Raw genomic sequence first — 19,111 nt, 5'->3', positions numbered from 1 at the left:
TGGTAATTTGAATATTGCTAAAATGCGCGCAAATTCTGAATTTTCTCCCTATATAAAGTGAACAAGGAAGCGCGACATTCCCAGCACCAGAAATTCAAGTTCATACATTTTTACATAGTAAAATTGCCATAACTTTTTTATTTTTAGAGATATCTTCATGAAATTTGGAACATTTGTAGATCAATGTATACTCTGTTCATTAAAGTATTATAAACACTTATAGTTATTAATACACACATGGTAATGATCAACACATTTAGGAAGTATATACATAATTTTATTAGAGACATAATTTTATTAGAGACATTATCTTTTTTTCGAAAGGCATCAGGCTTAAATATCTACAATTAACACATTTATTCACTCAAAAGCAATATTGGAATTACTTAAAATGGATACCGGTTTTTAAAAGCAAATTTAACTAATTTATGATCTTTTGCAAATAACTATCACAGTCTTAACTCTCTAATCAAATGTTCACAGGTGTTGGGGGGGGGGGGGGGGGGGGCGGAATGTCTTCATCGTCTTGGGACGGGGACATGCACACATTCTATAACTTTCTAATCCTTGAAATAAATCTATGAATATTTCTTATATTTGTTATATATGTTGTCTTTTGTTGGTGTCTCTTTCACATTCACCATTCAAAATTCAAACAGTCGGGCACAAATCCAGCAGAATTTAGGAATTGTTTCTGAACCGTCTGAATGTCTTCTCGTAGAGGCCATTTGTACTGGCCAAGTTTTCTGGTGGTAGTCATGAATTTAACCACAAAGTTTTCTTTATCTTTAACTTCAAAAACCATACCAGGATACCAAGCATCCTGGTATGCAATTGCAACATGTGCATTACAATTTAAAATTCTGCATTTAGATTCATCAAGTCTTTCACATTTTTTTCACCGGGCACTTTTTTAAAATGACAAGTTTTTTTTCTGGTCACATGTTCTTGAAACTTTGGTTTTGACATATTTTGCTGTTGATGCTTTGAATGCAGGGTTAAGATGACACAGTACATTGAACAACACAGTTGAAATTTCCCCATTTTTTTCTAGAAAAGTATTTATTTCAAGAATGAGTCCATTCTTCAGCCTGTTTATAGGCTACAAGAATTCTGCCTTCTTCAAAAGAAAGGTTGTTATACCATTTTCATGACAGAATGGTCCTGGGTAGTCTGCCATTGACTTCTAAGATCTACTGAAAAAAAGGAAAGAAAAGCCAGACCTACATCATCAGTACATGTATAAATCATGTTAATATGCAACTTTTACCGTGCAAAAACATTCTCACAGGCCAGTGGGGATATGCACATTTGGACAATTTCTACGTCGGGGCAAATTTATCGATTTAATCATGTCAATGATTGTTTAGATACTTAAGAGAACTTATTTTCATACATATAATTTACGGATAAAAACACCTTTGAGGGCATTTCATAACAATAACACGGAGTTGGTTTTCCTATGATTCGATCGCACGAGCAGGTTACCGTCCGTACATCGAAATTACATATTTGCACTGAAATAAATAATTAATCGAGTCAAAATCAAGGTTTCTAGAACTCACCTTTGTATTTAGAATAAAGTTGAACCACATGAAGATGTTTTCTATCGGTAACATGCTCAAAATCGTCGATAGAAAAACGTGTTTACGATGCGTAATAAGTTAATCAAAATGGCGGTCAAAGGTGAAAAGCGAGGTCGCCGCGTGACCGGAGTAAATTTGAATATATTACTACGTTTGGCTTAAAATGCGGGAGGGTTCCTATTGTTTCCGACAAAAGATTTTTATATCAAATTAAACTTCAGAACATTCCCTACAATATGATATATGATGCATAGTTCGGAAATCAGTACTTTTTGTAAAAAATCGGCAACACTTTAGGGGACTATATCTTTGGTTCGGATGAACTTAAAAATTTGCATCAAAGTCATGAATGGAGGTCGTGAACTTTTCTTAGTGGATTCGTCCATCTCATTAATATTCATAAAGTTTAAGTCACCCGCGAATAGGAACGAAGAGTACATGTGCCACGCGCCGAGTGCATGAAAGTTGATAATCACGCGCAACAGTGAAAAACCATAATATTTATTGTTTATTAACAGATAAAACTGGGTTATAGTGGGTAAAATACAAATGTAAAACATGCATTTTGTAGAGAATTTTATTAGCTTTAAAATGAGACCAAATATAAAAATATTCATCTACAAATGTAATTTTAATCCCTAAAATGCCACAGGATTTGTAGACTTTTCACAGTTTTCCAGATAAAATGTGGGATTATCGGAGATTAGCTGGGGTTGCTAATTTAAAAACATATTCAGGGGTTTTTTTTACTAAGAAAGTGACGCCGATATTCGGCGTCTTCCCCTTCCAGAATTTTTCCCCTAAAAATACCACTTCCCTCCAAAAATATAATTTTTCACCAAAATATAATATTTTACCCTCAAAGAAATGTTATCCAATTTGTACCATGTACAACGATCTCGCTCTCTCTCTCTCTCTCTCCCGACGAACACTCAAATCTGGGAATCCCAGTGATTCTATATATAGCTCTTAAATTACGTCATGGAAACCGGGCAACTAATCGTATTAATCATGTGACTATTTTACTGGATTCCGGTCTTGGGCGAGAAGGGTGTTTCGTCCATTAATTACCGGAAACCAGTCGAATTTTCATCCGGGTTATGTGAAAGCCAAGATATAAACGTTAAAACAGAAAAAAGTCTCACAATTGGCGTTCATACACGAACAAAATAAAACGATCGGACTCAGAAAATATTAATTGCGTTGACGCATTTTTTAAGAATGAATCATCAAAAACGGTTGAAACCCAGCAGGATTCGGAGGTACATGTAATCAACATCGATTAATACTGTCGGATTTTTGTGAAAGTGAAAGTTGACAATCGGCAGCTGCCGCACCTTTCCCTTCCAATACTGTAGCAGATCTAGATCGTCAACCCATTCATCATGAAATTGAAATCATTATATTGACATCGTTCTCCGGCCCCAGTTGAAAACATTTCCCATTATTAGATCTACACCTGCAACTTTATTTAGGACTTTGACTTTAATATCATACTTGTTCATGTGTTTAAGAACAAAAAGGTCAGAGACATGCCTCTTTTTCTAAAAAAAACCCTGAAGTCTGTAGGTGAGTTATAGACATTGAAATGAACAGTTTTTATTTTTTCCCCAAATATGTCTCTTTCGCGCTCGATTTTCCCCTTTTACCCAGCGTCCAGCGTCTTCCCCTTTTTCTAAAAAAAACCCCCTGATATTGAAACATCTGAAGATTGTACGGATGTATATAAATATAGTTTATTAAATAAACATCATACCATAAGCAGACAAATAATGTTTATTTAATGTTAATTAAATAAAATTCATACAATTACTAGTTGTAGTCGGCATCTTTATACATCTGTTCCGGAGAATACACCTGCATACAAACTGAAAATACTCAATTTCTGGTGACGGATAAACACTGGGATAAACACTCAATGACAGTCTGCTCTATACGATCTGTTATGCACGTCTGCACATAACATCAACCTCAAATTGTTGATTATGTTTTTACGGCTCTGAAAGTTTTCCGCCGTATAAAAATAGCAATCGCGTCTTTCCGTTCCAACGCTCTACTCTACGGAATTTTGCGATGCACCTGATTGGTCCATTTTTTTGCGTTGTTACCATATGACGAATGCTCGTCAGGACGGTCTAAATCCACGACGGCCTAGTCGCTGATTAAGATAATTATAAATCTGATTATTAAATGATACAAATATCAATTTGTATGGACGTAATCGAGATATTTATTAATAATTGTGATCATCTTCATTCGCAATGTCATGATATTGACAGTCAATGTCCCTGCGGGAAAAAGGCTGGTGATTAATTATCTAGGTCGTCGTCGGTTTATGCCGTATTGACCAGAATCCTCTCTGACATGCGCATTGAGACTAAGCAACAAGAATCAAAAAACGATATGGATTATTAATTCTTAAAAATCGCCATAAATTCGCTTCTCTTGTTTTGTGAAGACAGCATGAAAATATTCTGTTTCAATGCACCATGTGGGGGTATACGTTTCGTCTTTTCGTGTTATTTTATTAATATATTTATGTAGTTGGTAGGTCCTGTAAAAACAGAGGAGGTCCTGTATTTTTTCCCAGTTTACAGGACCTACTGTCCTGTAAAAATTTGACTAGTTTGGCGGAGACTGCTCGCTACAAAGTTTTCCTTCGACAGTGTATATACACCCACGCTAATTTTGGCACGCTTTTTACCAGGACAATACATGAGCAATGGATTTGCTAGCGTAAGCGTTTGGTAAGCAATAAAATGAAAATGGGAAAAATCATTACACGCACTGTATGGCGTGACAATGTACATTGCTGCATAGTTTTCGCTAGCTTTTTGTTGGGGGCAAAGGAAATACATGTGGACGTTTTATTTAAAGCTAGAAAGTGTGTTTTGGATTACAAAATTTGTATTCTCATTTGGGAATTCAACAAAACATTTATATTATATTTATAATGGATTGAATATTTAATTCCAATATTAACTTTTTTAAACGCTTTATGTGTTGAAACGATGTTTTAATTATGCATGAAAAGCACAATTTCCAGGCGGCAGGGCTTTTTTTCCTTCTTTATGAGTGGCCGTGGAAGGACATTTCACAATTTTGAAAAGGACAATTCACAAACCTAACATGGCCGTGAATTTTTACAAAATTGGCCGTTTTTCACAATTTTAAAAATTTCACGACTCGGTTTTTCACAATTTTAAGAAGTTCACGACTCAATTTTTCACAATTTTGCAAATTTCGCGACTCAATTTGTCACAATTTTGAAAAGATTGCAACTCATTTTTTCACAATTTTGAAAAGTTCGCGACTCATTTTTTCACAAAGTAAGGGGGCCAGGGCCGCTTCACAAAGTCAGGAAAAAAAGCCCTGGGCGGATTACACCCGGTTAGTGATAACATTGGAAATATAACAGATTCCGTATAATTGAATACTCTGGATAATTGAATATTCGGACGTGACAAATGGGCTATTAAATTAAGCGAAATCGGTTTACTATGTAACGCTCTGCACCACAACAGACGAACGCAAACTGTATTTTACGTTGTTTATTCTTCCACATTTAAACCAGATGCTTTACATCGAGGTTGTGTTATAGATTTATATCTACACAGCCAGCGAATCGAGAGATATTGAAATATTGAAAAGTGGTTGGATTTAAATTGCTAAGGCATGCAAAATTCAAAGTGTCATTACATAAATTTTTACGGAACATTATCGAGAAATGATTTATCTACACAGGTATGTAAATATTATTGCAATCCGTTGATATTAAGTGTCTTATATCGGGGCTTGAATGTTGCGCACAAAATCCTTGCGCAACAATATAGACAAAGAAGGAAAACAGTCCAACATATTTAAATGCCAGCCAGGTTGGTAGCTCCAAATATTACCAATATAAAAAGTAGCTTAATATTTGAAAGCGTCAAATAGTTGGACTACGCGGGCAGGTGATGACAATCAACAATACATGTGTCATAACCGCGAAAGCATGATTACCTTGCTTTGTGGTAAAGATATTTTCTAATAAATGGGTATTGAAATAAATAAAAAATGAAAAAAGGTCCTTGCTAGGGGGTTCAGGTCATGTGATGTTATCGTGTAATCGGAGTGGAAATGGCCAGAATTACTGGTGTGAAATAAACTGTTTTTTTTACCATTTCAAAGATTGTTTCATAGAAATAAAGGTTATCTATTATAAAATTAATATTTGTTTTAACTATAAATGACATTTTAAACTATAACGAGTTTTAGAAACCTTTTTAAACTTTATCTAGAAATGCGCCGATTCGACGACGTTCTGCATGTTTAGTGTATTACGGCCGTGGTTTAGTCTGTTCTTTAAGAGGTAGTCGTTTTTTTATTGGCTATCCGGGAGCTGTTTGATGACGTATCGCTTTGTAAAGCCAATGAAATAAAAGATAACACTCCAAGCTACATGGTGATATATTTTCGCATGGCGTATGACCTTTAGAAGTTGGTGAAAATGTAAACAGAATAAAGTCATCGGAGAATTTTACGGTAAATAGCTTATATATTCTTATTGAAATGGTTGATTTATCAATTTTAATTATTCCTCTCGTGATTTAAACTAGTATTTTGGTTTTGTAATGAGTAAATCCTTCCGGAATTGGCTTTATTAACATGCATGTTTAGTGACCTTTACGGCCGCTGTCTCTCTGAGCCTGAGGTACGAAATTTGGCACCCCTGTAAATTCGCACTCGTTGTAACGTATGTTATTGGAATATTAGATTTATAAATATATTGTCTGTGAATTGTTTCCAGTTGTGTATAAAAGTGAAGAAAAATAAATATATTGCAGTTTTTGATTAATTTATTGAGGATTTGAATTAATTATTTTTCAGATAAATAAGACCTTTTCAGGGACTTATGTCATGAAGTTATGACTTATCGTCTTATGTCAATACTCAATAGACTGTATTGTTTGAGTCAAAGATTAGGTGTCTTAAAATGGCTGGGATTTTATTAGGTACATTAAATTCCTCATTTAATTGTTCTTGTTTATGTTTGACTTTGTTTGTTTTGTTTATCTTTGTGTTCAAATATAAATAACAGCAGACTTGTGATGCTCACATTCACAATAAAAAGTATAGATCAAGACCTAAATATAATCATAAATGATGTCCCGGGAGTTTAATTACGTCGTTAAATATGCTTGATTTTACAAAAGTTAATCGCTACGTATGTCATAACTGTTTTGATCCTCGTGCGCATGCATAAACGCATGCATTTTATATTAGTTTTCAACCCCCAAGTATTCGTGATATAAATAAAAGGTCATATTCGTGGTAATGTAATAAGGAAATAAATATATCCTTCTATAGATATAATTAATAATATAATTTTGATGATTTTCTCAACTTATATCCAACCATAATTTCTTTTTAATGTATTAAATGGTATATGTGCTCCTTTGGTGTATCTTTTTGAGTTTGACAAGTTTGCTGTTATTTATAATTGCGAGTGAAAGAAAATTGAAAGAGCATGGTTCTTTGTGGTTAATTCTTTTTGTTTCAGTTCCACATGTTGTGGATTGTGACTGTGGGCAGTTGTGACCATGTTCTGTTTTGAAGAGTTGAGTAGTAAACAAGAGGGCCATGATGGCCCTGAATCGCTCACCTGACTAACCTTGCTTCATAAACTTAAATTTTATTAGACCCATATACAATCCCAAGCCAAATTTTATTAATTAATACATTCTGACAAAATTTCATCAAGACGTGATGAAAACTGTGACCTCTTTCATCTACACAAGGTTTTACTAGAATTTGCCCGGTGACCTAATTTTTGACCCCAGATGACCCATATACGATCCAAAATCAGATATTATCAAGATAAACATTCTGACCATATTTCATTAAGATCATATGAAAACTATGACCTCTATTGTCTTCACAAAGTTTTTCTATGATTTGACCTAGTTTTTGACCCCAGATGACCCTAATACAATCCCAACCCAGATTTCATCAAGATTAATATTCTGGCCAAATTTCATAAAGATTTAATGAAAACTGTGACCTCTACTGTCTACAAAAGTTTGTTTTTTTCATCTGACCTAGTTTTTTACCCTAGATGACCCAAAGTCAATCCCAATCCAGATTTTAACAAGACAAACATTCTGACTATATTTCAATAAAATCTGATGAAAACTGTGACCTCTATAGTCTACACAAGGTTTTTCTATTATTTGACCTAGTGCCTAGTTGCTGACCCCAGATGACCCAAATACAATCCAAACAGGGCTCCTCTTGCCCAAAAATTTCTGTGGCCAACATTTTAGCCAAATGGAATTTTGTGTAGCCAAATTTTAGAAACTGTAGCCAAAGTTTTAGCAAAGCATTTGCAGGGGTCAAAGTTGGATATTTTGAAAATCCTGAACTTAAAGCTGGGGGCCAGGGGGCCGCAGGGCCCTAGGTGGGTCCAGGGCACAAGGGGGCCAGAGGCCCCCAGAAGCTCCTGGATTCAACACATTTAAAGGGTGCCTATACCTGTTCTGGTGATTCTATTTTCTTAAAAAAACAACATACACATATATTTAAAAATCTTCATGTATTTGATAAGGAACACACAAAACTTAGTCAAAAGGCAATTCATTCACATGCACCCTCTGTCTGGCATGGACTCGACTGCAGGTGTTGCTTTTGAAGAACCAGATAAAACCTGTAACAGTGGTTACAAATTATATTTTTCACACATACTTTAAAAAAGTCAATAATACATGTTTAATTAATGCAGAATCAAATGTCACCATTTATATTCACAGAATCATGCTGCCAGAAGCCTCCACATACACCTAAGAAAATTGGGTATGGTTGCTTCTGCTAAACAGTTAAAATTGAAAATTTCAGCATGGCTTCCCCTAGTTTTTATCCCAATCGTTGTTTGAATGCTAAATAATTGTATCCTGGTGTGACCCAAATTTGACGATGTAACGGTTACATGAAGCAATATTTAGCAAATAATTTAAGAAATAATGAATGTTTAATAGCACAAAATAATAATTTTAAACTCGGCTGTATTACTTTGAAATGATTCCAAGACAATAATCATCCATTTAATCGATAAAAATAGAACATCGTCGAATTAAGGTGTCGGCAAATTTGGATTACGGTAGGTTGCCCATATTTGTTTTACAAAAAGTAAAAAAAACAACATTTCTTGCTGCTGGGCTCATATGTTGGGGACAATAAAATATTTTATTTAACTAAAAAAGACCTGTCCCAGTCAGCAAAAATGGCGTATTTGATCGTATTTTCAATTACTGTTAAAATTCTTTTCCTGATTTATGCTTTATTCAAAGGTCAAAATGTTTTAAAAGCTCACAATCAATGAATCATACGTTATTAATAAAAAAAAATTGGCAAATTTGCTAGATCTATCTTGCCGATTTTTGATGCAAAACAACCTAAACAGTAAACTTTAGCAACAGAAAATACGACCAAATTCGTGGTGTTAGTTTAAAAAAATAAAAACCCTACCTGGTTGGTCTTGATGGTTCTTATATTCTTTACAAATGCATGTGATAAGGGCCCTCTGCGTGGAGACGCAATGCCTTCTTCCCACAAGACTGATAATTCAGGGTTTTCTTACAAACTTCTCAAACCGCTTTTCCACAAGCTTCCACTTTTCTCAACCAGTTCACTACCCGCCCGTAGACTACAGCTGGGAATCAGCGTTTTTTTTCCTTCTTTAACTAGGACCGGGGAACGGTACCTTTCCCAAAGCCTACCGGAGGCTTCCCAATTTTAGCACCGGACCTTTCCCAATCTCGATATCTACCGTTCCGAACGATTTTAGGTGCCGTTCCCAATAGCCATTGCCTTTTATTTTCGCTGGAAATATCTTTTGATATTGTCGAGCCTTTCATTTTCGGCCATTTATTTTCGCCGGACATTGTTGCATAGAAAGTAAACAAAACTTTTCAAATGGGGCGCAACTCTAACCGCTGTGTAAAATGTGAATGGATTACATAACCGCGACGAGTGATCGATATTTCCCGTGAAAGAATTCCATCGCTAAGACCAGTCTTCCTTACATCAATAAACTTTCTCAACACTAATGTTTCGTTGACATTAAAAAAACGTAACCGTATTGAGTTAAATGCGCATATTACTTCTATGTATAGTCTTTTAAGTGTCAAATCCGGACAGTAACTATTCGGATACGGATATAAACAAATAAAAGTTTAACATAAAATTAAAAATAATGAGACATGGGTGTAAAATCCTATAGTTATTTACAACATATACATAAGCATTAAATGGCACATGATCTTAATATCTTATTTGATGATTTGAAAAAAAATCTAAACAAAATATAAGACTTACCTTTAAAAATTATTGTTAAAGCATTCCACTCTAAAAACTCATTTTGGTTACGTGTGACTATTCTCACTGTCTATTGTTAAAAGATGTCAAACCAGTACAAGATCCATTGTTGTTGTTTTTGTTTAGTTTTTAAGTTTTTAATTTAACTCACATGAAACATTGCAGGGCTTGTAAGACTTTTAAGGGCTAAAAAAAATTATTAATATTATTTTTTATGCAACCTCAGTGCTTATGCCTATCACTGGAAAATATTTTTTCCAATTGACGGGCACATTCTAACTGAAGTGGCAATAACACAATTTTCACATGACATGATACGATAGTCGAAATATCATAACCGTACTGTAGTTTTTCTGTCAAAACCTAGAGTTTAAAATGCTTTGTGATGCAGAATATAGCCCCTAATGATAGATTACATGCATTTTAAAGGTTCCCATTTCATCAATTTTGCGACTCGAATTTTTCCCAATTCATTGATTTCGCGACTCGTTTTTTTTTCCCAATTTGAAGATTTCACGACTCGAAAAATTCTCAATTGTAGGGGTACAGGTACCTTTCCCCTTTGGGGAAAAAAAACGCTGGGAATGGCCACCCATTATAAACTGTACGCTGAAGTTTCTTTAGCTACCAACAGGCAAGTATCTCGTTGCCATTTTTCTCAATTTAAGTCTAAACACAGCTTCCCATTCGGCATCAAATATACGCAAAAAGTACTCAAATTGATTTAAATCGGCAGCAATCTTTAATCTTTAATCAGATGTAATTGTTTATTTAATCCTCTACGATGTACAGTACACTCCACGCGTTTTCCCCAAATTCCCTCCAAACTCCGCGGGTTTCGACCTGGATGGAGATTAAGAAAGTCCCGCTATACGCGGCGTTTGCATGATTTTGAACGCGGCGGTTAAAGATCGGCAAAACTGATAAGCCGACGCGGCGGCCCTCGGCGTTGGCAACGCGGGGGAAACGTTTTACGAGATAACGATCAATTTAATTTTGTTTGACTTCCTGATTTTCAAATAAAATTACATTTATTACAAGTACAAACATGTACATGTAGTATAATATTTACAATTAAAAAAAACACAACCAAGATAGATCGATCCCGACGTGGTTGTAGAAGAGTTGTTGTTTTATAGAAAACTCGTTGATTTACGACACACAAAACGTCGTCTTTTTAACTAATACTTACCAATTAATATAAACACAGTTTGCAACATTGTTTTTATTTTGATAATTTAATCCAAAGTTTTCATGTTAGCAGGTGATTTTCTATACTGAACATGTATACAAATGACCAAGGACCCTAAAAATCTCGCAAATCTGTGTGAATTGACAGTTTGACGTAATCAAAGAAAAGCCTCTTCCTGTCTAAAGGCATAACTTACTCAAGTAAACACGTTCAACGAATGCATAAGGAATGGTTTTAATTGTCGGAACAAAGTCAATTCTCTGCTCGCTAATGCATTGATTTTCTCTTTGTTTGTAGGTTATTCCATTGATTGCTAAAAGGTGGTAACTATTGAGTTGATAATTGCATTTAATATTCACAGTTGTATTCTTGTTGCGTCGACATTCTAAACAATGTTTACCAGTAATTATGGACCAAATCGGCAGAGTGACATTCACACATGTTAATCCCTTTTGTCAAAACACCGCAGACAGCAGTCTACACAATAGGTCAGTAAACAAGCTTTGCGTGTTTTCATAACGTCAAACACTTCAAATCCAGTTCCGCCCAGATGTCTTCTTTAGTCAGTTTACTATACAATTAGTGTTAAAATAATTACTCTACTAAAATACCGTAACGATAAAGATTCGGCGTGTTCGATTTAAAATTATTATAGAGGAAATATCAACTTATTCGCGATATAATTTCGTTAATAAATACCAAAGAAACTTTTAACCGAAATCAACAAAATTCAATGTTCTCTGCGCTACAAAGTTTGTATAAAAAACCCTTGTACATTGCAGCATAATTTTCGCGCGCTTTTTGTCGGGAAATATACATGACTGTATATTGGAAGCATTTGTAAACGTCGTGTTAACAATTAAAAATCGTAGTGTGTTTCGGATTACGAATTATTATTCTCATTTGGAAATTTTACGGAACATTTATCCTTGTGTCACATGTGTTATGATTTAAATATTAATTTGTCAAATGTATTATATTAGACTAATTCATATTGTAGACGTACCTGTGAATTAAAAAACATAATTTTTATACGTATTAATTTTCTATACAATTATCTTTTTTATACATGTACTACAGTATTTAAACAATTTATTATAACAATGTTTTTATTTTTTGGCATGCCCACACTGCTAACGCGGCGTTGCGCGGCGATCACTGATAAGAACGGAAAGTGTCTGCATTTACCGACTAGCCTAGAGTAATACACGCCGCTGGAATTAGCGAACGCGGCGTAACGCCGAGCGTTTTATCAAGTTCACCTCGCTCTTCCAACGCCGCGTGAACACTCGCTAGCAGAAAAAACCCGCGGAGGGAGCGCGTTTTTTGGGGAAAACGCGTGGAGTGTACTGTACGATTTGTTTTCACATCAGTAATTTGTCTCGATGACCGGTGTTAATGCCGACTGCGTATGAATTTTTCAGGTCAATAACACGGCGATGTATTGATGCATAGTCTACAGCTGAAAGCGGTTAATATCTGGGACGGCATGTCAGGAAAAAAATCAATACCGATAATTCGCATTGTTCATTAATTAAGCAACGATTAATAACACTTATCCTTTATGGATTTTCATGAAAGAAAAAACATAACAGGGCTTTTCATCTGGAAATTGGGAAGAAGCCCTAGCCTTGCAAATTGGGAAATTTAAGCGCGATAAATGGCCATTTTGGGAAAAAAACTTTTAAAGCATTTCATCACAGGTAAATCATTTAATCAATTTTAAACAGTCACAATAATGGTTTGAACTTTATTTTTGTTATGAATTAATGACCTGGAAATGTTCTTTTCAAAGATTGGCCAGCTATATTTTCAAACAGATAAACTTTTCAACAGGTAACAGCAGTTTTTGAACAGTAAACTAAAACATTATGTGACATTTTCAAACTGAAAATTCAGCGATGACACTGGTGACCTCCCTTGCGGCCCTCGTGCAAAAACCGACAATAAAACCCGTACTACGCAATATTCTGTTCTAGACTGGTACACAAATACAATTAAAATTCGGCTTAGCGGTAGTGGGGAAATACCTGAACTGAACTGGAAGCAAAAAAATCGATACCAGACAACAATTACGCAAAATAAACCTTCATCTTTGTTTATCGCTCGTGGAAGCTTTCAATGAAATTACAATCATCTACAAGACCAGTAAAACTATACTGAATAGTAACTTGGCTACAAAACACTATCCGCTGTGTTTATTTTTTTGATTTTCAGGGGAATTTCAATCGTTTTTTTTGGGAAGTCTTTCAGCCAGAGTTGGGAAAAAATAAGGCTTTTTAGAATTGGGAAGGAGCCGAATATCGGCCTCTGTTATATAAGGATGAAAAGCCCTGCATAATAAAGAAAATTTTATTCTCTTTAATCTGATATATAAACAAGTTTGGAAAGAATTGGATGAAAAATTTGGACTTTATTGCATAAACACCATTTTCTCAATTCAAGGGGAGGTAATTCTGTACTTCATGGACCAATAATGCTCATTTTTTGTAGGGTTGGTGTCCTCATTGATATAAAGACCCTGTGCAAATTTGGAAAGGGTCGGACAAAAAATGTGGAAGATTTTTGAAAGTTTTCACAAAATAGGCAAAAACGAATAAACATGCAAAGTTCAACGAGCTCCTGCGGCCATGTTTTTTGACGAATCAAATTTCTTTGAACAACTTTTTCAGGGGAGCCTTCAAAGGTCATCCCTGTGAAATTTTTTGAAAATCTGATGAGCGGTTTCTGACAAGAAGATTTTTTAAGGTTTTTACCATATATGGTCATGGCGGCCATCTTGGTTATGTGATCAAATTTTTTTAACAATTCTTTTGTCCCATGACCTAGGGATGCTCCACATAAAATTTAGTTGAAATTGGCTCAATGGTTTAGTAGAAGAAGATGTTTACAAATTGTTTACAGACAGACAGACAGACAGACGGACGGACGGACGCCGGACGGTGAGTGATCACAATTGCTCACCCCGAGCTATCGCTCAGGTGAGCTAAAAACCATGAAGCCATCGTGATGAGCCATGATGTGGATATAAACAGGGCTATTTTTTTAATTTTTTTTCTTCACATTTATAATTTGTATACATGTACTGCTGGTCGGGACATGTAGAAGCATAACTTACAACTTATAATTAAATTCTGAAATTGAAGAAAATTAACAAACTAAATTCCTAAGCCTAGCATGCTAGGCTTTTAGGTTTAACTTACTATTTAACATTTAAGTAGCAGTGATTCACTTAAGGTTCATGTAGAGGCTTCATTTTGAAAAATGTGGGACCCCAAGCATTGAACTCAAATTTGACTAAAGGAAGAGTGCCACATTGAAAATCTATACATACAGCGGTTTTTTTCCCTAAAGGGGAAAGGTACCTGTACCCCTACAATTGGGAATTTTTCGAGTCGTGAAATCTTCAAGTTGGGAAAAAAACGAGTCGCGAAATCAATGAATTGGGAAAAATTTGAGTCGCAAAATTGATGAATTGGGAACTTTTAAAATGCATGTAATCTATCATTAGGGGCTATATTCTGCATCACAAAGCATTTTAAACTCTAGGTTTTGACAGAAAAACTACAGTACGGTTATGATATTTTGACTATCGTATCATGTCATGTGAAAATTGTGTTATTGCCACTTCAGTTAGAATGTGCCCGTCAATTGGAAAAATATCTTCCAGTGATTGGCATAAGCACTGAAGTTGCATAAAAAATAATATTAATAATTTTGTTTTAGCCCTTAAGTCTTACAAGCCCTGCAATTTTTCATGCGAGTTAAATTAAAAACTTTAAAACTAAACAAAAACAACAACAATGGATCTTGTACTGGTTTGACATCTTTTAACAATAGACAGTGAGAATAGTCACACGTAACCAAAATGAGTTTTTAGAGTGGAATGCTTTAACAATAATTTTCAAAGGTAAGTCTTATATTTTGTTTTGATTTTTTTTTCAAATCATCAAATAAGATTTTAAGATCATCTGCCATAAAATGCTTATGTATATGTTGTAAATAACTATAGGATTTTACACCCATGTCTCATTATTTTTAATTTTATGTTAAACTTTTATTTGTTTATATTCGTATCCGAATAGTTACTGTCCGGATTTGACACTTAAAAAACTATACATAGAAGTAATATGCGCATTTAACTCAATACGGTTACGTTTTTTTTTAATGTCAACGAAAAATTAGTGTTGAGAAAGTTTATTGATGTAAGGAAGACTGGTCTTAGCGATGGAATTCTTTCACGGGAAATATCGATCACTCGTCGCGGTTATGTAATCCATTCACATTTTACACAGCGGTTAGAGTTGCGCCCCATTTGAAAAGTTTTGTTTACTTTCTACGCAACAATGTCCTGCGAAAATAAATGGCCGAAAATGAAAGGCTCGACAATATCAAAAGATATTTCCAGCGAAAATAAAAGGCACTGGCTATTGGGAACGGCACCTAAAATCGTTCGGAACGGTAGATATCGAGATTGGGAAAGGTCCGGTGCTAAAATTGGGAAGCCTCCGGTAGGCTTTGGGAAAGGTACCGTTCCCCGGTACTAGTTAAAGAAGGAAAAAAAACGCTGTACATATATGCTTTAAAGGATGTTTTTCCTTCAAACTGCTACCAATTTTGTACATCAACGTATCATACCATCCACAAAATCAATCAAAATACAAAGCGATTTTAACACTAAAATATACATTATTTTCAAAAATCTGAATCATGTTTATTCCACGTATTTTGGCGGAAAATTATATAACTAGTGAATAATATCAACATTGACGAGGGCAAGTTACGCTTAAATAGTAAAAAAAAGTTTACATATCTAGAAATATCAAAACTCGAACACATGTCATTTCATCACCATGGGGGCAGCCATTTGTAAATTCATAAAATAGAAAGAAACATGCTAAAAACTCACTCATCGCCTAATTGACATTCCAAACGGTTGACGATGACAAATGCATTGGATTGTAATCTTTCCGTTGATGTTTGCAAACTGCACGATCAGACCTCATAAACACTCAAAAGAATAACTATGTAAGAAGCATTTCACCAATGTTTACAATTGTTGTCGAATCACCATACTTATATTATTGCGCATAAAATAGTACGCTTACAGACTGACAGAAAGATCGATACGTAACTCTAGTGCTGCAACAATATACCGGTATATCGGTATATATCGCAATTCGCAATCCGCATATTGTATTGCGATACGATTTTCATCATACCGGTACGAAAATTTTACAAAAATTCATACACATTTCGTCCAGAAAAGCCATTCGAAATAATGATAACAAGGTAAACAAAACAAAGCAGTGTATAATGTTTTTCATAGAAAAAGCATTCTGGAAAGTGTATTATACGGAGTAGCATTGTTACATCAGAGCATTCGTTCGATGCTTTTGAACAGATTATCGTTGAATTAATTGCGCACAGCTGTAAATGTTTCGTTCGATTCTGAATTGAGCATTATTAAATTTGTAATCCGAATTTCGGTAATACGCTTCCAAATTTAAATGCTAATGCGACAATACAAAATTCTAGCGTCAAATAAAAAGTGCTTTATTCTTTGTCTCAATAAAAAGCGCGCGAAAATTATGCAGACATGTAGAACGTAGCATGGAAAGTATGGGTGTATTTTGTGTTGTATAAAAACGGGAACATCACGTAAGGTGAATAACGCGTGTTCAGTGGAAAAAAACGCCCCGGTTGGACGTTATTTCATCACATCTTTAAATAGTAACAAATGCCAAAATGTATTTGATACTTAAGAAAATTTGCGAATGTTTGTGTTTCTTGTTATTCTTGAGCACATTTATCGTAAATATTTACCAGAATTTGCTTTAAAACTGGAATATACGGAATTATCGGGTAATTGGCAAGTTATAATTTTGGTACAAGTTAGCAATATATTGCGATATATTGCAATACGGGTTTTTGAATTGACAATATATTGCAATACGGTTTTTGGCGTATTGTTGCAGCACTACGTAACTCCGTTAAATTCATCACGGTATACTATTCTATTGATAATATATAATAACACATCGCTTTAACAATTTAAAAGGAGAAATAATTCTTTTAAACAAAGTTTTTAATAACGAAAGTGAAAACAACGGAAGTTAGATGGATATTCTGTGAGATGGACTTCGGCTCCAGAAAAACAATACAAATAAAACTAAAAAAGACGTGTGGGGGACAATTTTCAGCTGGAAAATATTTGAAATAGGGTAAGTGATGATATCTCTACGTGGTCATTTCTGTTATTGAGTGCGATCTATTGCTAATTAATGTTAATAGTTGTTTGACTAGTTGTCACACAACTGTCAAAATAAGTATGTGTTTTCTCAGGTATGTGTATACACATACGGTGACATACCCGGTTTTCTCACCACTGCACGTGGTTTCGACCGATTTGTTTTGCACGTTTTTCTACGGAGCACAGCGAGTGCCACGCTTTCAAAATGGATAGAAGGAATCGAAATATAAAATCACTCGGTTTACCAATTTCTTTATATTCCTTTACAATTTTATATGTCGTCTGCAATCTATTTCAATTTGAGATGGTTTAAATTTGCAATTTGGTTGAGAGGTAAATAACAAAATTGTTAAGCCTTTGAAAAAGAATTGTGACTCTTATTATCCACCATAACTGGATTTTTAAAAAGTAGTTACGTTTTAGTTATTTTTAGAACTTTGTTTAGGAAATTTATCCAAAATAGGCAGTTGAATAAAAACTCATTTGTTGTTTTATGACAATACTTTTCTGTGAAATGTTGCTAACTTGACCTTGTATATGTATATAGCTTTGTATTTATTCAACTTAAGGTAGTGCATATCCTTCCTAACTTTAGATTGAGGTTTTGTAAATTAGTGTAAAAATGTATTGGTTTTAAACCAAAATATGAATAAAGCACACAAATATTGAATGTCAAAAATGTGTTTATGTTATTCTATCCGTCTTTAGCTTTAAAATGATATATAGTTTGACCATATTGTACCACATTGAATGAAGAAAAACCAAAGCGAATTTTTAATGAATTTTATCCCCCCCATGAACCTTAAAAAAAAAAAAAATTACATGACTTTATTTACATACTTAACCATAAAATATTTACATAACATGCCGTCATGCGTTTAAAAGGCCCAGTTGTTTCTGATTAATACTAGCCCGTGTCTAGCGTGCTATATTTATAACTTTAAAGCCGTCCTGCTATTATGACACAAGGCGTGCCAATATGACAAGACCGCACACACCAGTTTAATATTTAACTTTTTAGCTACATGTATTGATGCGTCTATTTTTGCCATTTCAGAATCGCATAACCTTGATACCGGGAAACAGGCCTTGACCAACAAAGATGTTATCACAGCTTTTGAACAATTTTGTTGCGGGAAAATTACTTTTAAATCTTCTTTGTGCGAGTTCAAAGAGAGGTATGGTACTCAGGTTTGTGATCAAACTGAGGCCAGTCTGAGAATGAAGATTAGTAAATTGTACAAAAGGGAAAGAAAACTTGTGCGTGATAAGAAAAATGCAGAGTTGAAAAATTTTAGAGCTGAAGTATTTGTCTTTCCCAAGAGCAATAATAACTTAACTGTTGATGATGGTGCTGGAAGTGTTAATTCTGATAAGGTCCAGTTATTAGCCAGTAAAACAAAACATGTTGTAACTGAAAACAGAAATTTGAAAAGGGTAATACAAGAAATAGATAATGAGAATGAAATTTAAAAGGGGAGGACACTGGAGACATTGTTATTTATTTAATCATGATGATGATGATGATGAAAGAAGTTTTATATATAATAAATATAGTTTTAATTATCGATCTAACATGCACAAGGTTATGTGCCTTACAGAGTAATTTCACCACGGCATGAGAATGCTGCTTAAAACTGAAAATTGTTATTTCACTAAAGATGTACCAAAAGAAACTGAAGTATTTTTATATTTTAATCACTGCTCTTTCTTTTTCAGAACTTAGTT

The 19,111-nt window shown here is 34.4% G+C and overlaps 1 long non-coding RNA gene across 1 annotated transcript; it reads left to right on the top strand.

Moving 5' to 3' along the window:
* Positions 1-5,963: 5,963 nt before the first annotated feature.
* On the top strand, positions 5,964-18,680 carry LOC127852993 (uncharacterized). Its single transcript, XR_008036394.1, has 3 exons — positions 5,964-6,110; positions 6,456-6,580; positions 18,441-18,680. It is a non-coding gene; the product is annotated as an uncharacterized LOC127852993 (long non-coding RNA).
* The last annotated feature ends 431 nt before the right edge of the window (positions 18,681-19,111 follow it).

The sequence above is a fragment of the Dreissena polymorpha genome, chromosome 12 (assembly GCF_020536995.1).
Source record: "Dreissena polymorpha isolate Duluth1 chromosome 12, UMN_Dpol_1.0, whole genome shotgun sequence".
Taxonomy (NCBI): Eukaryota; Metazoa; Mollusca; class Bivalvia; order Myida; family Dreissenidae; genus Dreissena; species Dreissena polymorpha.
Note: the sequence above shows the minus strand (reverse complement) of the source record. Positions and strands in the feature narration are given on the sequence as shown.